The sequence below is a fragment of the Anser anser genome, assembly GCF_964211835.1.
Source record: "Anser anser genome assembly, chromosome: 23".
Classification (NCBI taxonomy): Eukaryota; Metazoa; Chordata; class Aves; order Anseriformes; family Anatidae; genus Anser; species Anser anser.
This window is the reverse complement of record NC_139744.1, coordinates 6,468,042-6,489,613: the sequence shown is the minus strand read 5'-3', so window position 1 is coordinate 6,489,613 and position 21,572 is coordinate 6,468,042. Positions and strand designations below refer to the sequence as shown.

Below are 21,572 nucleotides of genomic sequence, written 5' to 3'. Positions count from 1 at the left end.
TATATATATATAGCAAGATAAGCCCCAACTTGGAAAAACGGTGAACAGATTTAAGTTTCTTTGTCTTTGTTACCGCACAATCTATCTTTATCCCTAATGGCAGCAAGTGGGGAAGGAATATGGCTTCTGTACCACCGCAGGAGAGAAAAAATGCATGTGTCTAATCAAGCAGGTCTTTTGTCCCTTTGCAAAAATGTACTTCGCGCACCAGGTATAAGATTATTTACCATCATTGTCTTGTTGAGGAAAGAAAATGACAAAGGCAAAGCCCTACATAAGGCAAAGCCCATCATTACTGAATACAAAACAAAGCCTGAATACTGGAAATAGGATTCTTATTTGCAGCTTTTGAGATTTTTTTTAACCTCTGAAGCAGCACAGTCTGCTACGTGTTCCACTATTTGTGAGCGTGTGTTTGTGTCATATGCTGTGCAGGCAACATTTAACGCTAATGAGAAACAAAGAAATCCTGCAATCCCAAACAGTAGAAAGCAAGCTCAATTAGATGTCTGTCTGGCCACGGGAAACAGATTTTATTTTCTTTGTACTGAATAGGAACAAGAGCCTTTGTCCTGTCTATACAACGTGGATGTGGAAGGCAATCTGTTTCCTGGCCAGGAAGAATTGTGCTATAATCTGTTATTATCCAGAAACATCACTCTTCAACAGTAAAGTTATTGGTAATAAAATCCACCTTTCTCTAGCATTGTTCCTTGTATTCATACATCATTTTGTTATTTTTGTTTTCGTTGTTAGGAGTATGTTATGGCAGGTCCGTTTGTTTTTGTGCTGGTAGGTGTCCCTTCTTTTCTGAGGAGAAAGCTGTATGCTCAAAAACTTAGTCCTTTCCAAAAGGAGACTGAATTGGGGTGGTTTGGACCTGCCTATTGGACAGGTCAGGATGGAGGAGACATGGGGACAGGACACAGGACCCCTCCAGGTTGGCTTCATACATCCAGGACACAAGGTCACTTGCTCAAACTGAGCTGGCAACGTGGTGGGGAAAAGAAAGGAAATGAGGTAATGACAAAAGGAGATTCAGGACAGCCCTTTCAGGCTGATCTCTAGTGCATTTGGAGGAAGGCAGGAAAATGTATTCAGATGAGAAACTATTAGAGGAACAAGATGAGAACCTGGTGCGTGAGGAGGAGCTGGGACTGCACAAGCAGGAGCTGGAGAGGTCACAGCAGGACCATGTGTAGTTGCAATGTCTATAAAAAGATTCATAATTTGTTTCCTCTTAAAGCATGGAGTTCTTCATGCTATAGCCTAGATAACTATATAGGGAACAAACCAGAGCTCTTTACCTTTGGCATAAAATGACCTCCCCATATTGACAAGACAGGAATTCAGACCAAGAGAAAAACAGCAATCAATCACCTGTAGCACCCAGCAATAGAGAGGAGCAGGTGGGACAAGCCAAAATAATTATTCTGGAATGAGGAAGAGGCCTGGATATTGAAGAACAAGATTGAGAGAGAACTTGCTCTGCTGTCAGCTGGGCTGAACTCTAGGGAAAGCAAAGGGGCCATGATGATCTGGCTTGCCATGATGGTCTGGCTTTACTCATCAGCCAAGTCATGCCTGTGGAGGAAATGCAGGCTCAGTGGTGGCTCCAGGAAAAAAGCTTAGGTTCTTCTTTTGCCTCGAGACTTTCTAGTGAATGAAGAAAGAGCAAGTGCAGTGGTGCAGAGAAATGAATTGCTCTGCTACTGGTGGTAGAGAACTTGAAGGTCTTATGGTGAACCTCAGCTCATGACCTGCTTTGAAGAAGGGCTGGCAGATGATGTCTGGAGTTTATAGCAGGCTGTCTGGGTTAGAGAGGGTAAAGATGGTAGACAATGTGCTCCATAAATGTTTATTAGCACAGCAAAATGCAGAATTCTTGAAATATTCCCCTTTAGAAGCAGGTCTTTTCCAACCTTGAATGCCTAGGTTTTCTAGGGAAGATGCTGTTGTCATCATGAGAATTTTGCCAATGCATCATTTATTGTTGAAAACAAACACAAATTGATTTAAAAAAAATAAATCTTGAACCAATACACTCATTGGGCTGTACTTAGAAAACAAATACCATATGCCCTCTGCTTTTTCCCACTGAACTGGGAAGAGAGGTGGCTGGAGCAAGATGAAGGGGAGGAGAGAGATGCCACATCCTCTTTCTCTGGCTCTCTCCCTAATTATCACATGAGAAAAGGGTTGGTGTGATGTACACACACACACAGTTGTTTGCATACTCCTTCCCCTGGCAAGCAGGCTTTCACTGACGTGATTTCACAAATGAGCCCAAGAGCTTGGATGTGACCTGGACTGGCAAGATGGGGCGTAATCATTAAACCTTAGGGAAGCTGAATGGGACCAAGGGGTGAAGCAGAAGCTTTTCCAGCCTGCAGAATGGGACTTGCAGCCTTTAAATAAGCAAGCAGAGAGCGTGGTCTCATCCCCATCCCACACAGACAGCTGGTGGAGAACAATTACAGCACGATTATAGCTGTGTGCTCCAGCTCAGAGGTAGTTCAAAACAACACTAACAGTCTTTTTGCCGCGTACAGCTCAAGCATAATACACATGTCCAAGAACACAGTTTGCTGGAGCAGAAACAAACACTCGGTAAGAGGAAGCAGAGAGCCTCTTATAAAGTGAAACGCTTGTAATTATCGTATGTAAATGAGCCAAACTACAGGTTGCATTGGGTGCGTGTGCATTGCCTGGTTAATTTGGAAACAGTTCAGTAGTTAAAAGCGAACTATAAGGTTCTCATTATACAATTAGGACTTTAGTGAAAGACTCATTAATCTGAGATGCAATTAGTCAGGCTGCCGCCACACAGTTCAAAAGTGTTTTTGTTGGGTGGTGACTTTGCTGTTCATGTAGCATTGGATGAGGTATCTGAATGCTTTGATAGGATCTTCTCATTTTGGGCTTACATAGACTCCATTTGGATTGATACAAACACGACAAGAATAGGAATTTAGTTAATTTGAAACTGTCAGCTGCTCCCTTACATCTGAATTTTCTGTTTCTTCTAATCTCTGCTATTTGTCCCTGTGGAGAAGATTTATATCTAGTGCTTAGAAACAAAGGCTGGTATAATGGCACTCAGATATCGCAGTAAAAAGGGGAGCACTATTTCTAAGAAAAATGCAACCAGCCAGGACTCTTGGATTTAGTTATCAACCCCCCCAGTGGTTCTTGGCATGACCTCCAGGGAGCCCAGCATGAGCGTTGTCAGCACAATAGTTGCACACAATCATTGCATAGGGCATGCTTTCTACCCCAAAAATAGAGTTGCAGAAATTACAGATACCAAACATCATAAGGAACTGGGTATTATCTTCAGTTTTACACTGTTGTTGAAGTAAATCATTTAGTTCAGGTCCTTCAGGAGTCCTTTTTGTGAGGCTAAAACTGCTCAAAATCTCCATACCGCACTCTAAGGCCTTTGCTACAAGAGAAAAATGAGGCTTCCCATTACTTCTGTCCCAGCTTATCCACAAATAGCTCCTGTGCTGGCTTCCTGCCCAGGGCAGGCTTCACCCACTTTGCACACAGGTAAAGCAAACATTTTAATATGTCCCAAGAAAATGGGGTAAAAAGTGATTTAAGAACATAAGAGAAAAGGTTCTTAAAGAGCTACAGCTTCACCTGGGTGAAATAATTTGCCAAATCTTTTTGTCTCAAGAATAGCGATTTGGCAGCAGCAAGCTATTCCCTGGATGAATTTCAGCCTTGCAGAATTGCCTGTGAGACACATGCAGAACATCAGAAAAAGTCAAAATGTAATAAACTGTCTGGTTTGAAGCCTCCTTAGGATGTATTTAGAGAGGGACTGAAGAAAATACTTAACTTCAAAATGAAACCTTTTATGCTAGGCCAAACAAAACGTTCCGCTTAACCTAAAGTTTATTTTTTCCAACTTTTCTGATTGACTAAAAAATTTCAAGGATTAGAATTTCAAGTTGACCTGAAGCAAGTTTTTATTTGTTTGTTTGTTTGAAATTGCCAGTGAAGCAAAAAATTGATTATTTACACTGTTCTACCTAGGATGTACTTACCTAAAGCATGTGATAAACAATTTGCTTGACTAGCTACTGCCAGGGAATGCAAAAGCCTGCTCCAAAGGGTGTGTTATGGTGGGGCTTGCTGGTGGGGTTGAAGAAGCAACAAGTCACAGTTGTTCAGGATGAGACTTCATCTGGAAGTCAGCATCCCTTGCTTGTGGCCCTGTAACTCCCCTCGTTTCCAGCTCAAATACAAATAATTACAAACCAGATTCACTCAGAGCTATAATGAGCTTCGTATATTGAAAACCTGGACTCCATCTCCAGCACTGGCTAGCAGAGGATGTGTAAGGGAATTGTGTAAGTAGAGGTCAGGTGTATAAAAATGCTAATATCTCCCTCCCTGGGCAGCTTGAAGACTTTCTGAGCCAAAGGTGATGGAGGTTGTGGAGGTCAGTGCAAAATAAAGTAGGCTAGCTTTGATCACCTTCAGCAGAGATTTAATTAATCTGCTTGATTCTGGTCTGAAACACATTGGGAAAATTCACACACTTCATTCATCAGGGCATGTGGTTTTCTATAACTGAGTGAAAAGCAACCTTGGACAGTCATTTTATATCAGCTCAGTGTGCCAGAGCACAAATCTATGCCTTCATTCCCTGGTAGAAAAGGTGGTGTCTATGCAGGTAGTTAGGACACACAAAAAAGACCTCATTTGTGTAGAGCAGCTTGGGTGGAGGTTTCTCCCCTTAAAGGGGCTGCAGGAAAGCTGGGGAGGGACTATTTGTCAGGGGTGTGGTGACAGGACAAAGGGGAATGGCTTTAAACTGAAAGAGGGGAGATTGAGATGAGATATTAGGGAGAAATTCTGCCCTCTGAGGGCAGTGAGGCCCTGGCCGAGGCTGCCCAGAGGAGCTGTGGGTGCCCCATCCCTGGAGGTGCCCAAGGCCAGGCTGGATGGGGCTGGGGGCAGCCTGAGCTGGGGGTGGGGGACCCTGCCCATGGCAGGGGGTGGAACTCGGTGCGCTGTAAGGTCCCTTCTTCCCCAAGCCATTCTGTGATCCTGTAACGAACAGCCGAAGCTGTTTCTCTCAAATGAGCCCCAAGTGATGAGGAAGATGCAGTTGCCCGCTGAGGACACCTGTAGCCTGAAAGCCCAACAAATCCTCTTTGCTTTCCTAATCTGCATTTGTCTGTGGTTAGCTCCTCGCTTTTGAGTGCTTTAGGGATTATCAGCATTGTGAATATAAATCAGAAAGGAGGAAATTCAGGATTCTAGGCAGGAAAAACACCTTTTGTCAAAACAGAGTGCCCAAGATCTCTGCAGTCTCACAAGTGATCCAAGCTCTACGTTACAACACCATGTCTCTGAGGTGATTTTGACTCAGCTCTCAGGCCCACAGTTCATATCTGTGATTTCCCATTTGCAAACAGCTCAGAAATGCAGATTTCCCTGAAGTCAGCCACATCTGCAGCTGGGATGCTGTATGCTGCTTGGGCAGCTCAGAGTGGAAAGGAGATTCCTTTCCTGAACTGTAATCAGGTGAAACGTCGGGATGAGACAGCAGCTAAGCTGAGGAGTCACCGTTCCTGGGGGTGTTTAAGGAAAGGTTGGATGTGGTGCTTAGGGACACGGTTTAGTGGGTGATACTAGTGGTATGTTGAAACAGATGATCTTGGAGGTCTTTTCCAATCTTAATGATTCTATGAAATTCTATGAGTTGGCTCTCCCAAAGGAGTTTGACCTGGTCGTCTCCTCTGACACCAGGCTCAGGCACAGGCCCCGTTTGGTGAGCAGAGAGGTCCGTGCCATTGGCTGCAGCATCCTGCATCCATCCCACGTCTCTGCTGTCTGCAGGCCAAAAAGGGCTCTGCGCAAGGGGACGGGCTTGTTAAGATTGAACTTACCAAACCTTTCACCTAAGGTTCTGGGCCGTTTCTTGGAACAGTCTCTCTCCCATATTTCTATTACCAGCAGCTGCAGTTGGGCCTTGAAGAGATGTTATTTCATGTCATATTATTTCAATAGCACCTTGGAGCTACAAGAAGATTGAAATCACCTTTATATTTCCTCCCAAAATGTCAGGCACCTCAGTGTATACATGTGGTGCAGCTGTGACCTCTCTGCTCAGTGCTCTCCTGGGAAAGCTGATGTGATTTAAAGGTCAGCACAGGAGTGTGATTGCTGGGTAGAGTCCACAGTGTGAAAGCTGTTTCTGCACTGGGATGGGGAATGGATTACTCACCTCATAAAACTACCTAGGATGTCAGCTGGAGAAATGGGGTCTTTGTCAAAAGGTGAAGCTGCAGAGTGAAGGGTCAATAGTGGAAAGGGCAAGACCCCTCTCCTCTGAGACACCCACTAGGCTGACAGCAAACATAGAGACATTGGCAGGGTTTAAGCATCTTGACTTGAGCATCCAGCACCTGTGTGCCCAAACGAGGGTCACGCAGCATCCTTGTAGACCAGCCGTTGGCTGTCTGCAGGGAGGAGATGAGTGCTGCTGCTATGGGGACCACAGCAGGATGGCATCAGGTTGGAGAAGATCATTGCCACAAAATAGAAACAGCCACAGCTGGCTGGAGAGAGCAGAGACTGAGCAGGCAAAGCAATGGGGACATCTACAAGTTCTCCAGTGCTTCCTGCTCACCCACCTCTCCCAGGGTGTGTTAGCTGATCCAGCCCTGCCTGCTGGAGCAATGTGGTGGGACAGGACCACTTGCTTTTCTCTTTTCTGCCCTATTAAGCTCCTAATCCTCTGTATTGTGCAAATATGACCTCTGTGCATCCTCTGAGGCTTAGAAGCTAGATGAAAAAAAAGTGAATGTTTGTGCATATCTGCACGCGCATCTGATGATAGTATTGTAATGTTTGGCCAGTACCACTACATAAGGGACAAAGGTAGCAGACTCACCAGCTTCTAACTCTTGTGTTTGGCTTTACCGTGCCTGGATCATCTGCAATTGCTTATGGGAGGCTTTTAAAATCTTCTAATTGAGCACTGCTTGCTTCATTATTAAACAATCTTCTCATTTTGTACTCCTTCCAAATTATCTGTCTGTTGATAATGGTCCCTAGTTTTCCCTGGAGATGCTTTGCTCTTTGCAAATGGCAGTTTTGCTCTTGCACTTTAAAATCAATGTCATTTTTGCTTTGCAAGTGTCCTTTTTTGCTTTTATTGCAGCACCCCTCCCTTTTCCCCTCCAAGTCCAGGAGAACTCACACTATGCCCAGTGGAGAGACTACAAGTGTCTCTGGTGGAAATTAAAATTCAGGATTCCTTACTTGCTGAGGTAAATACAGAATTGCTTATTGCCACCTCTTGGTAGGAGTAAAGAATGGCAAGTGGATTTTGTCCCCTTGGAAAAGATAAGGGGGAGATTGGAGACATCCTGTGAACGTAATTCTCCATTTCCCTCCACCTGTGGGGACGACAGCAGGGCCGCGATGAGACATGGCCATGCATTTTGAAGCATTGCTGTCCTCAGGTGCAGAGAGGTTCATAACATCGGTGTCTGAAAGTCTCCGGTGGTATGCACAGAACTGTGTACCAATGGACGTAGCCTTGGTGTCCACCATCACGTGTTCACTGCACCCTGAACCCCCCAGTCGTGCACTCCCAGGGGCTGCTCCGGTGTGCCAAGGTGTGCCAGTTGTCTCCCCAGTGGGTGGGCAGCAGGGACCTGATGTGCTGGTGCAAAGCTTGCCTAACGCTGAGCCAAGTAACTTTGCTCAGCATGAAGCAACCTCTCCTCGGGGGCTTCCTCAGCACCTTTTTCTTAAAGACATTAAGTCGTGTCAAGGGACCTAGAGCCCCAGGTGAATGGTTCGTTGTGGTTTATCAGCGTAAATAAATTCCTTTCTGTTAGAGCTGCTAAAGCACAGAACTGAATCTTTCCCTTAAACATCCCACATGAGTGTGAGTGAATAAATCATGGGCAGCCTGTGAGGGATGGAAGAAAAGTGTGTGTGTGCATGCACCTCAGCAAGTGAGGGGCGAATCAGAGAAGGGAGCTCCTTCCGTGTGGCACTGCCTGTGCTTTGCTCCTGGGGCCAAGCGTGAAGAAACAAAGGGAGCCACTGTGAAGATCTTGCATGCTTCAGCTCTCCTGATGAAGTGGTACTTCCTGTTTCCAGCCCTTAGGGAATGGTACATGATAATATACAGCAATTCCCAAGGAAATATTCCTTTTTCCCCCATTTCTTCCTTTGAGCTTAAAAAGTCTGCCTTAAGATATCAGAGGAGAAGAGCTGCAGCTGCACCTCCTGACTCCTAGCAGGAAATGGAAAGGTGATCCCTTCACCTGTGTGCAGTCAGGGCTTGCTCTGGCTGCATCGTGGCTATGAGAAGCAAAACCCACCCCAGCTCTCTCGCCACCGGCTGCAAGGGCTGTGTCTAGCTCCTGTGTTTAGGGCTGCATAAGCCCTGATGATGGAGTTGCTCTTGAGTTTGGGATTTTCATCAGTTTCAAAGACTTCCATGTTTTTGTAAGCCTTTAAAAGAGTGGTGTGTCAGACCTGCAGAGCCTTCTCTGCATAAAAACCGAGGGGCTTTGAAAATCTCATTCCCCCCACTATGAGTCAGATCAGCCACATGCTGTTCGTAGCAACTTGTTTGATTAGAGTGAATTTTAGCTAGGATATTTCAAATTAAGCATTTCAACAGCAAGTTGGCTTCTCATCTGTCAGTGTTCTCAGCTCTGGGCTAGAAATGTGCCCGGACAGACTGCAGAGACCCTGCCTGCAGAGTCGAGCGGTGGCTGAAGAAGGCTTTGGGGATGCAGCATTTAACAACTGCAGTCCTGCCTATGAATGTGCACCGAGTTGTATCTGTAAGATAAACTAACTGAATGCATCACAGTCCTTGCATGAATTTTACATAAACTATCCATTCCTTATAAAGAGTTGTTGGGCTGTTAAAATTCCTTTGTTAGAATAGCTAGTGAATGTACATCCAAAATGGACCCTCGCCCAGACAAAGCAAATTCATCTGAGAAGATGAATGAGCATTTGCAGAAAATTCATTGCTTTCTTCTCCCCACCCTGGTGATGATTATATTCTAGCTCTGCCTCTCAGGGCACACAGAAACACACACATCTGCAGTTGATTATATTTAAGGAGACATCCAGCAGCTCATTTTATTTCGGGTTATAGAGGGTGAAACAGCAGCAGCAATCTCCCATACCTGGTTTTACTGAGAAAATACATTTCTCAAGGACTCTGGTTTCTGAACCTTTGTTCCCTCTTCCTTGTGTATGCGGGGTATGCGTTTGTGTTACCGCCGCACCAGAGCCCACATCCCCTCTTTATCTCTTGATACATTATTTATTCATCAGCCCTTCTGGGTCTGCTTCTTAGAAGTTCTTTAGTTCTGAGCGTTCAGCAATAACAGTCCGATCGCATCCATGAGCAACTGCCTTCCTCCTCCCCATCATCCCCTTCTGAGGGCAGTGCCGGAACCCTTTCCACAGGCTTTTCTTTCTGAGGGCAGTTTGGAAGTTGAATTTCTTTATGGATGAGAGAGAGATTCAAGGGAAGATAGCAATTCTTGCAGTGCATCTGTTGGAGATTTCCTTATCCTGTATCATTCTTGGGAGTTCTTCATGATCCTTTATCAGCTGGGTGGGATTTGGTAACCCCCACATAGGTATTTGATGCCGTTTTGGATGTCCAGGGTCCACTTCATACCACCCCCCCCAGCCTCCAACGTCTGTAGGTCCCATATGCAATTGGGCAGTTCCTGTCTGGCCATGCGTGCCGAGCATCACTAGGTACCGTGTTGGACAACTGAAGCACACACACAGACAGACACATAAACCCACTGATGCTCAAGCAAGGACGGAGCTCAGCCCAGCTGGAGAAAACACAGCAGTTGTTATTTCTTAGCGAGCCTTCCCGGTCCTTGTTAGGATATGAAAGCATGTAGATGATATGATATGATATGATATATGATATGATAAGAATTGATGACATCAATTCTTCTTTCCAGATGGGAACAAAAAAAAGAGAAAAAAGGACAAATCCTCTGAGGACGAAGCCATCTCTGGGCAGTGCTGATTACAAGATCTGCTAAACACTGCTGGTGTCCCCCTGACCTGCTGCTGTTCAGCTCAGCAGTGGCTCCCAGTAATTTCTCCCTGTGGTTTTGGGGAAGCCATCACTACTCTCAGACAAAACATCCCCAGAGTTAATTGCCAGGTATGGGGACAAGTGACAGTGCGAGGGCCATCCCACGACAAACTGCATACCGGGTGTTTTCTGACGGTCATTCTGTCGGAGCGGATGGCACAAGATGTAAATTGTGCGTTTTTAATTGGAACGAGCAGCGCCAGTCATGCTCACCAAAGGACTTTGCTCACTGCAGTGAAGTTCATTAGCAGCAGACAGCGAGATAATAGCCGTTCCCTCCACAAGTGGTGAGAAACGTCACTTTGATGAAGACGTGTAACCATGGGCACAGCGGGCTGCCATCAGCAGTTTGGCGGTGCTTTTCATGGCATAACTCAGCGGATCTCCCCTCTCTCATCAGTCTTAAGTGAGACCCAAATCCACCCCGAGCAAATTATTAATGAATAATAACAGAGCTGGGGGGCCCAGACTGAGAGGATCAGCAGAGAAATAGGGGTAAGCTGGAAAACAAAGCATCCCCTTGCCCTGCCTTCAGCTGTTGCACCCCAGTTCTGCAGCTTGCTCCCCCAAGAGATGAAACAGCTACAGCCTGGAACTGATCCAGCGCGTCCACCAGGCACGATTCCCCAGGCTTGTACACCAAGGACAAGACATGAAAACAGAGCCAAGTGCTGAGGTGCAGGGTAACATTTACTAGAAGTCTTTCTGCTCCTGGATTTCACCCAAGTTGATACTCATCATTTCCAGACTTGTTTGTGCTGTGGTCTCAACACTGCGCCAGGCTGCCCCGCGAGCAAGCCGGCTTCGTACTTGCAGGGCTCTGGGCAGGCAGTGAGGAGGATTTGCCTTTTGGACCTGCAGTCTGCACTTTTTCCTAGTCCCTAGTTAAAGATGGAGAGAGAGACTCTGGTATAGCAGCAATTCAACTGGGTGGCAGGGGGGGTTGGAGGGGGAAGGCTCTTTTTGCAGATTCCCCTGCCCCAGCTGAGCTCACAGGACAGCCTCAATGTGCTTCTTGTGCTGCTAGGGTTGTGGTGAGGAAGGCGGCAGAGCTGCTTTGCTGCCCGCAGCCCAGGTCCATGCAGGGCCGGGAAAGGGGAAAGCTGTTAAAAAACACTTGAGGTGTTGTCCAGAAGAATTTACTGGCCAGGAAGTGGAAGATGGAGAAGAGAGGTCTCCAAGTGCATGGTGTGAAATTTGTCACCCTGGATTGGAGGTGGCCGATCATCCTCTGCCCCATCCAGGTAGTGATAGTGGCACGGTTTAGCTCTGTGGGCGATTGCTGACTGCACAGAGGGGCAAGTTCTGTAATGTCTGTGTACACAAGGGTGAGCAAGGACTGACATAGATCCAGGCAGCTCAAATTCCTCAAAGAGCTGAACAGGAGAAAAAGGTGATTTCTGTCCCCAAACACCTTGCAACATGTCCCCACAGGGAGGACTTTGTGCAGCAGCTGGAATTTCAGTTTCATAGTAAAAGTGACTTCCCATTCAGTGCAGCCTGAGTAGGACTGAGGCCAGGATATACATCTCTGCGGCATGTGGCTGCAGGTGGTGATGGCCCTTCTTGCTGGCTCGAGCATGCACGCTTGTGGCTACCTGCTTATGGAGCATCCTTGGTCCCTTGGTCTGGGTACACTTGGCCTCTGGCCTCCCTGCTCTCCTTCAGGCAGAGCTCCTCCAAGGAGCACCTCAAAGAGCACAGGGACGTTTCTGCTACAGGCATGTTGCCAGGGCCCTCCAGTCAGCCTTTTTCTTACAAAGCAGGTCATGATAAATATTACAGGTAAATGAAAGTCCCATTAGAGGTCTGACATATATCGAACGAATCAAATACGTTCAGTTTCTTTGCATGACTAATAGAAGGTCTGGCCCTCTCCTAACTTCTTTTTCTCTTGGCGATATGCTGAATACTTATTAGGTGGTTAAATATTGCATTTACAAGGAGATACATCTGCCTGTGATACCTCCACTTGTGCCTTGAATTCTGTTTTTGATTATGGTGGCTATTTTTAGCCCAGACTCATGGCCTAGTGGATTCCCATTATAGACGTGAGCTGTGGAAGGCCCTCATCTCAGGCTGTCTTGAAATGAGGACGTCCAATCTGCTGTCAGCCGTGCTCCCTAATTAGCACAGTGTGGTGTAGGCTTATTTATTATTGCTTGCTTTAGAATAGTATCCAGAGACACCGCCTGAGTTAAATCCGCCCCCACACACCGCAGCACAACACAGAGATGGGCACAAACGCATGCAGAGTACTTCTAGTGGTGAAAAGATAAACACGGGTGATGGTGGGAATGAAGAGAAAGGACTGAAATGGGTGATGAAATGATGGTGTGGGGGTCGGTAGGAGTCTGAGCTCAAAACCAGTGCTCTGAAAACCCTTGGTCATTTGCTATCGAGTCCCCCACGGGTTTTAATGCAAAAGTCACGGGCCCTTGGCTTCAGCTCCAAAGTGAGGTTTTAGCCCAGAGGAGGATTTCTGGAAAGAAACGCAAAGGGGAAAATGTGCTGGGGATACCAAGCAAGGAGCTCCCAGCCCTCCCCTGCCTCTCTCCTTCCCCCCATCAGCACAATTTAGCAAGCAGGCTTATTTTTATTATTTACCCTTTATTTCCCTCTAAGCATCCAAAATCACAGTGCTGTGGCAGTGTCCTTTAACAAGGACTGCATCGAGCAAAGGCTCAAAGACAGGAGGCTAATTAAGAGCTTCCTGAGGGGCATTTTAGCTAGCAGTAAGCGGCGTGAGGCAAATTCAGCCTTCAGCCTGAATTTGTGCCACGGTGTTAGCAGGTGGGTTGGTTTGCGTTCTGTGTGTTGGCAGCTGGGGAAAGTGAGGGGGATTTTACGAGCTGCTCTTGGTGCTTATGAACCTGCTGGGGCTTGTGGCCCCTGCGCACCCTTTGCCTCCACAGAGGGAGCTTGGTAGCTGGGACACTTGCAGCATCTGCTCGGCGTGGCGCAGGGTATCGCTTTGTTCCTTGCAAGCAGTGTTGCCACAACCCCCCATTTCTTCAAAGTGGAGTGCTAGCTAGAGCCCAGCCAGGCCTGCTAAGGAGAAGGGTGACTATCCTGGCATTTATAGGCAAGCATTAACACAGAGCAAGGCCATCTCCCCATGGAGCCCATGTGAGTATTTTTAAAAGCTGAGCTTTGCATCGAACCCTCTTGTGTCCCATCACAAGCTGCCCAGCAAGGGGGCACTTCAGTGGAGGATGCTGAGAAATTACTGACAACAGCAAGTTCCCTGTGGCCCCAAAGGTACAGGGACATGCCAAGGACTTGAGGGAACAGGGGAAAAAATATAGCTGATGATATATGTTGTTTCCTCTTAAGATGTTTATATCACTCAGAAAAACTCTAGAGGAAACACGGTTGCCTTCTGAATTTGTTACTGGGGCGTCTTCAAAATAAAACATTTCTCTGGAGCCAGAAGAGATTGAAAGAGGGAAGTACTCAGACTTGGTAACAAGGCATGGCTCAGTTCTTTGGCTCCCAGCAGGGCGAGCTGCTCGGGGCGTGAGCCTGCGTCTGCCCCCGGCTGACTGCCTGCGTTGCTGTCCCGCACCCGCTCCTGGGATGGGGATGGACGAGCAGTGGCAGGACCAACAGATGCATTTGCGGGTCAGTAAAGCAGAATGAGGTTTTGCAAAAGAATTAGGAGGAAAAATGAAATTAATCATGGCCTTAGAAAGCATGTAATTCAATCACATTGCCAAAGCCTCATCCTCCCCTCAATCCTTTCTTAGTCCTGCGTAGCCTACAAATAAGTCAATATTATTTAAGCCTTGGGCATCCCATGTTTTTCTGTATGATGTAGATCAGTGCTGCTTCACTGTTTATTAGCTCCTCTCCTTAGCTGGCAGTAGTTAGCTGCTATTTTCTGTCCGATCCTCACCATACTGCTGCTGCAGACAGGTCTTATCGCCTTCCCATGTGCTTATGGACATCCCAGGCGCAGTGTCTGACCGAGCGCCGGGGCTCCTCCGTCCCCACGGGTCGTCTTGGGTCTCAGCTCCAGCACTGCCATTTGGGTAGTACCCAGAAAAATGCTTGGGGCACAGCCCAGGCACCTTCCATGAGGGATGGCAGAATTTGTCCTAATTTATCTGACAGAGCTGTGTTGCAAAGGCAGATGTGGGAGCTCTGAAGCAAGAGTTTTGCAGACCCTTATTAATGTCATCAGCGTTTTCAGTAAACTTATTGCAGTGCTTTGTTCCAAACAGGCTCCAAACACCTGGAGGTGACAGGGAGCAGGACTGGAGCTCTGGGAAAATACAGTATTTTGTCCAAGTGATAGACAATTCCCTTTTCTTGTGTCAGAGGAAGCCTGTTTAGTCCCAAATCCTTGAAACAGAAGCAGAAAGCCCCTGGAGTTGCAGTCATCTTTTCTGCAACATCACTTTTCAGGATAGAGCAGCTCTTCCAATCCGACTGTTTCTAGCACATTAGCAACAAGCCTAAAAACATGTGATTAAAAGAAAAAAAGACCCTGGTGTTAAATTAATAGGGACTACCTTATAATTAATTTAAGATTAATGGGAACAACTGAGTTAAGATTCTTTAACAATAATTAGCAAGCAAATTACAATAAAGGAGAAGGGAGCAACTAAAAGTAATTATAGTGTACATACATTCAGATCCCACACTGCCTAGCAAAATAACACGTGTGTGTTGAGCTAACTACACTGCCTCCAACCTGTGTGTACCAGCACAAACAGCGGGGTATGAACAACCTGGAGTTCCTCTGGCATCACTGCTGCAGTCGCATGGCTTGTGCATCTGAGCACGGTTACTATTTGTGCTGTTAAATAGAGAGCAGAGTGTGGTACGCATCCGTAGTACAAAGCTGTGAAAAAAAAAAAAGATTTTATTAAAACTGCAAAGTGAAAATTTTCTGGGTATGGGGAACACAAGATACGTTTTGGCTCAACACTCTTCATTCATCATTTCCATTCTTCACTTCTCATGTGAGTGACGATGCTGTCATTAATTTCACGATTTCACACCGCGTTCAGGAAGAGTCCCGCCTGCACCCCACAAGGATGGACGGAGCTTGTTTGAAGGGAGAATTTTTATTACCTTGGCTCTGCCATTATGCGCAGTGTTGGTCCTCAGCCCTCAGGTGCTTCTTGTGGGGCAGAGAAGAGAAAGTTATTATTATCTTCCAAATGTTTCCTACAGTTCTCCCCAGCATTGTATCCAGCATTTCACAAACGTGAGGAAACACTGTGCAATGAGATGATGTCCGTATCCCTGTAGGACAGTGGGAGAGAAGAGAAGGAGGCAGGGAGCGGCTTGGAGCAACCTGACATTACAAACTTTTGGTTTGGGGGCAGTTCTGTGTCGTATTGTGTGATGGATAGTCACTCTCCCTTGTGTTTGTTGCAACCTCATTTGGATCCTTGTGCTCTCAGAACTCCCTTCTGGTTGCATGTGTGGGCAGCACCCAGCACAGAGAAGTCTGTGTCCATCGGTCTTGAGCATCTTGAGCTACTTCTACCGCACAAACAGGATGACTTAGAGAGTCTGAGCAATTAATGAAGGTCCAAACCAACCGGGAGGGATGGGGTGAAGGTGATCAAATTGCTCACCTACGGGATGGGGAGGAGGAACCCCTAGTGCTGCTCCAGGCTCTGTATCGGATTGGACTTGCACTGGGATCCCTTTCAACTCTTTTGACACCTTCCTTTTGCAGAAAAACCTGCTCAGTGCTTGCAAAATCCTTCCTTAGCACCAGAAGCTGGACTGCCGGGTGCATCACCCTGCCCTTCTGGCAGCTCAGCCCTGTCACAGCCACTGGGAAGGATGGGGAAGGCAGCGCTGGGCATGCGGTCCAGAGCCACTGCTCCTTGCCCCCTCCCGCGGCATCACGAGGTGGCAGAGCATCAAATGGGATTCAGATTTACAAATTGCAACTTGTGGTGCTGCCAAGCAGAACCGCACTGCTCTGACAAATGAGTAAGTGGCTGATGTTACAGCACAGGTCATTTGTTAGGAAAGGAGGTTTCTCCCCCCTGTGGTTTATGTGTATATATATATATATATTGTTTTAGCATTTCAGATCTTTGATTCATTGACTCAGACTACTTCAAGTACAGATAACAGCAAGAGTCACATTTTAACTAGGCAAACAGAGCTGTTTTAGGAGTGGCCTCTTCTGAGAGGTTAATATTATAAATGCATCTTAAATGTCTAATACATAATCAAATGCCAAAAAATGGAAATGTTATGAGTATTGAAACCCAGAGAACAAAAATCATTGCTCATTGCTCTTGCCACCAAAGAATTCAACTGTGAATACAACCTGCAAACTTGCCTGGAGTTATATTCCTGGAAATTTCATTACAGAGTGAAAAAAATGTACAGGCCACACCCAGTTTTCCTCAGTTTTAGAACCACTTTTAAGTGCAGAGCAGAGCCTCAGGGTCTCGGTCACAGACCCCACAGGCTTTTATAACCAGAGGTCACAAGGGTTGCAGGGTTTCTCCTAGGGGCATGTTGCCACCTTCATTCCAGGTCCTTGCACACAGCACTGCCAGCTGTCCATAGGGTGTTCTTCCACATGGGAAAAGGGTTTGGCATCGAACAGGAGCAAGGCAGGTCCCACCGGGGGAAGGATATCCACCTAGTGTATGCACGAGTGATGAACTGTCTAGGAAGTGCACAACAAAAGATGATAACCATCAAGTGGAAGCGTGACACGATGTACGAGGAGCTGATTACAGCTCTGCGGAGAAGGGCTGTAGCCTGGATAACTGAGCCTCAAGCTGAGGGACAGCTGCTCCTGCTGTGCTGCCTTTTGATCAATGCTGCAGCGCGGTGACGCCCGCCACTGGGTCTTGTGCCTTGATTAAGAAACACACCTGGTGGACTGTGTGCTGGTGCAGGGCTCCTGACACAGCAACGCTGTGTGCCGGGGAGGCTTCCTGTGACAGCTCAAGGGTTTTGCCAGCTGAGCCCCTGCCTTAGGGGATGGTGGTACATGCCGTGTCCGTGCACCACCTGCTGAGCATCCTCTATGGCTGTTAGTCAGCAAAATGTTGGTCCTGTTCACCACCGTTGCCCTGCTGACATGGCTTGGAGATGTTCGAGGATATCTTCTTAAGCTGCCTGCTATTTTTTTGCTCAGCAGACCCAAACAAGTGGCTTGTTGTGGCCAGATTTACCAAGCAATTTAAGATCTCAGCCATTTCTTGCAACAGTTAAATTATGTCATCCCATTCCAGATCCCTGTCATCCTACGCCATGCATGAGTGTTTCTGCTGGTGCTGGCAGGCAAAATGAGCCTGCTGGTCCCTGAGACTCCCCAGCCTGCCTGGGCTTGCACCCTGCAGAAGCATCTGGCTCTGCACATGTGTGCACATGCATGCTGCCTTTACATGAGTGCAAACCTGCACTTACAAGCAGAGTGATGCCTCACACGGCACCCCCGCTGTAAAGGTAGCAGGCTGTGTAAGTGGCCATTGTACAAGCATTGTACAAGCATGTGGCCATTGTACAAGCATTTCTGGAGCACAGGGTTGCCTACAGTAAGTGAGATCAGTCAGCAACGCAATACTAAGACCTGCCAACTGAGGATTTGAGGATTAAAATTTTTCAGTAAAAATGTCATTCACCTCACTGAAGTGGCTTGCAATGAAGGGCTGGAGCTGACACCCATCCTGCCCCAAAGAGCTGCTGCAGAGAGAGCAGAGGTAGCAGGGCTCGTAGTTTGTTCAGCGCCCCTTTTGCCATATTTGGAATGGAAAGTTTCAGTCGGAAATGGTTAAGTGATTTTTATTTTATCTTAAAGGAACCCAATGACAGGGAAGGAAAATGGTTAAATTTCAGTCGAAACCCAATATGTTAGTGTAATCAGTTGTCTGGAGCTGAGGTCAGCTTCCTCTTTAGCTGGTTTCTGACTTTGCTTTTACTAAAAATGGTTCAGCTTGGGCAAACCTTAACAAATACCGGGGTTCTGGGAATATTGTGCCTTTGTAAAAAAGGTCCAGTGAAATCTGCCTGACCCCTAGCTTCATCTGTCCCAAAGCAGGAGAACCGATAACCCTTGTTCCCTCCCTGTCCCAGCAGATGCCACCTGTGCCCCCATCCTTGCTGCAATGGTTTCAGCTGTGTGCCTCCAGCAGACATCTGCCTTTAGCAGAGGCATCAGCTCTGCTGATTTATGGGCTCTACCTTTGCAAGTTTGGTGCTGTCAGAAGCAGAAGGCTCCGGTGCCAGCTCCCGCACAGCAAAACCCTTCAGCTTCCCTCTCTTGTGCGCAGCAGGCTCCAAAAGGTAACAAATTACTAGGAGGCAGCCTGAAGTTTTAAACGAGACGAGTCAATCCTGACTTATTGTTATTATCTCCTAATAGTTTACACTGTATTATTCTATAATTACTCAGTGAATCATGCTGACAGTTTGCATGTTTGCTGTTTCTATGCTCTATTCCCATGCCTTCCCTTGCAAGCGGCGTTACTCTTGCTCACAGGGATGCTGCCCCTACGGGTTGTGCCACGCAGCAGCCCCACTGCCTGGCCGCTCCAGGACAGCATGGGCACACTCTTTGCTTGGCTTTAGTAGCAGTTTCTCATCTCTGTAAATAATTCCTTGCTAATTAAGCTCCGACTGGCTGGTACTTATTGTGCAACCCCATGAATGGAGAGTAAATCCTTATTGTAATAAGCCCAAGAAATATTTAACTCGACCACCGTGCACTAAATTGAACAAGCCTTTACCAAAGTGTCTGAGAGGCTGAGCTCCGTCTCCTGCTGAGATTGCTTTGTCACTTCTTTCTTTAGGCCAGCGATGCTTTTATTGTGCCAATATGGACTCTGCCAGTGCCATTCGCAGTGCTTTGCTCTGGGGGTCACAGAATCACAGAATTGTAGGGGTTGGAAGGGACCTCAGGAGATCATCGGGTCCAACCCCCTGCCAAAGCAGGTTCCCTAGAGCAGGTTGCACAGGTAGGCATCCAGATGGGTCTTGAATATCTCCAGAGAAGGAGACTCCACAACCTCCCTGGGCAGCCTGTTCCAGTGCTCCGTCACCCTCACTGTGAAGAAATTCTTTCTCACATTGGTGCAGAACTTCCTGTGCTCCGTTTTGTGGCCTCTGCCCCTTGACCTGTCCCCACAAACCACTGAAAAGAGGTTGGCCACATCCCTTTGTCTCCCACGCTTCATCAAGTCCTGCAGGGACAGGGGCTGAAATAACGGGCTGTTTCCATGATCTCCTCTAAAAGCTCTCAGCATGCTGATAAAACATGGGGTGCCTAGAGAAACTCCTGTTTCTGAGCCTGTCTGCTACTTATTTCAGTGGCATTTGGTTTGTTTCCCAACCATACGGGGGTTTGGGCTTGTAGTGCGGAGGCCAGCTATGGGCACACCTTTGCAGGGCAGCCCTTAGCTTCGTGTTTTTATTGCAACTGCTATTATTCTTGCTAGAATTCCCTAGTTATACTTTACCATAAAGTGCTGAGAGACACTGATCTACTACCCTCAGCTGGTTCCTACCCCCTCCTATGATGTGCCACAGCCTTGAGCATGCATGCAGGGAGCTGGTTTTCTGCCTGCATCCCCCTAGCTACTGCTCTTTGCTGGTGTCTGGAGAAGCTGGTAGCAAAGATGTCTGGGGACATGGGTGGCATCTGAGAACCCAGCATGCACAGTCTGGGCTTTGCCTGACTTCCACCATCACTGCATCACCACGAGCCACTTTTCTTCATGAGTATTTTCTGGTTCACTCTGGCATTTCCTATGTGTCACGTGAGCATCCTTTTTTTTTACACCGGCTTTAACCTTGCTGCCTTGTCAGAGCTCTTTGCTGTGGTTGTTAAACAGCTCAAGCAGAACGACCCAGCAGTGCCCTCCTAATTGTGTGTGCTTCTCTTGGCTAATTGGGTCTGCTCTGACATCATGCTGAGCTCATGCCCGGCCACGCTGCAGAGGAAGTTGGCTGCAGCACTTTGCTGTTCATGGAGCAAACAATTTGGCCTCAGCACCTCCAAGCTTCTCACCCCGGTGTAGCTGGGCTAGCAAAGTGCTTTGTGCCGTTTTGCAAAGCCATCAGTGGTCCATGCTCTGGCCTGGACAGTCCCAGCAGGATCAGGGCCAGGACACTCAGCTTTCCCAGCTACAATTTCCCCCTTTGCCAGCACCAGCAAAGCTGCAAGCGGGTCCTGCTTGGGCTGTGCCCACAGCAGAAAACCTCTGTCACCACTGCCTTTCCTTCACCATCCCCATCTGGAAACCTGGGCCTTGGTGAATGCACACATTGGTGCCCCCAGTCACCCACAGAGTTTGAGACAACTGGGAGGCAGGTTCAAAATGCTCATCACAGGAGAATGATGCTCTCCATTAAGTGAGCAAGGCAGCCCTAATCCTAACCCTAACCCTGCACCCCCTCCCCATTCAATCCCACTGCCAAAACCAGATGTTTCTTTGACAGCACGACCTCATCTGAAATTACTTGACTGTGAATCCACAGCCAATTTTATTAGCAGAAAACTCAGTGCATGGTGTGAAGCAACTCGCTTTCAAGAAAACAAAATATTCCAGTGTTTGATCTTGCCGTTTTATTTCCTGGCAGCAGAGCAACCTCTCTTCCCATTGTGGATCAGGAAATACTGATCTAGCCCATGCCAGTCATGTTTCTCAGCAGGGGTTTCCCATTGAAAGCAGCATGCATGCAAATGTAATACAGTTATATAAAAGCTCACATTTTAGGAGACTTACATCTATTTATTTAAAATGTTTCAAATAGGAAGTACTTGGGGAGATAATGATTATTTATGACCGTGTGTCACACCTTCTTCAAGTACTGAGGGGCTCTAACCAAACACACAGAAAACATCAGGCAAAAAAGAAAATGACAAAGCGTCCAAAAGCAGAGGAAATCTTTGATTTCCATCCATCCTACTCCCACCTCCAGTATCCTGGTGCTGAGCAGCAAGCTGCTCCTGGAAGCTGTTCTGCCGACTGCGTGCATCTCAGTGCAGGAAGTGTTTCGGGGAGATGTGCCGTGCATGGGAACCCTGCCAGAAGGATGGATCCTGGACTCCGGCCCCATGCACTGCCTCCCTGCCCTGAGCCATCGCTTCTCCTCTGTGGGCAGACTGGGACATAGCAATGGGTTTGCCCCAGCCAGTGCCTTCTGGTGTTCCTTGTGATGCAAGGCGAAGAGTAATTAAAAGCTGCTCCCTTGAGCGGTCATGGCTGTGGCAAGCCCTGCGGTGACAGGCACCTGGCGCTGCAGCCGGTGACGCGTAGCAGGAGCACTTGTAGGTCGGAGAGGCAGCAACAGTTACATCCCGAGTTGCCATGAGCATGATCACGTAAAGGTGTGCAAGTCTCAGACCTGGGCTGCACAAAAATCCAAAGCAGCATGTATGTCCATGCAAGGGTGCATGCAAACACACCAATCCCAAAACCAAATGAGAAGCATTTCTAAAAAG

General features: G+C 47.3%; 2 protein-coding genes and 1 long non-coding RNA gene across 3 annotated transcripts in view; 2 read left to right on the top strand and 1 right to left on the bottom strand.

The window, feature by feature from the left end:
* The window catches only part of LOC310885463, a 35,071-nt gene extending 27,891 nt beyond the window's left edge, over window positions 1–7,180 (top strand). Inside the window, exon 3 of the long non-coding RNA XR_014574818.1 lies at window positions 556–7,180. This is a non-coding gene — a long non-coding RNA (uncharacterized lncRNA). The remainder of the gene's footprint in view (window positions 1–555) is intronic.
* Window positions 1–21,572, top strand: part of LOC310885452 (acid-sensing ion channel 2) — a 504,402-nt gene that overhangs the window by 373,446 nt on the left and 109,384 nt on the right. The gene's annotated exons all lie outside the window — the stretch shown is intronic.
* LOC310885454 (uncharacterized protein) overlaps window positions 1–21,572 on the bottom strand; it is a 369,789-nt gene that overhangs the window by 282,271 nt on the left and 65,946 nt on the right. The gene's annotated exons all lie outside the window — the stretch shown is intronic.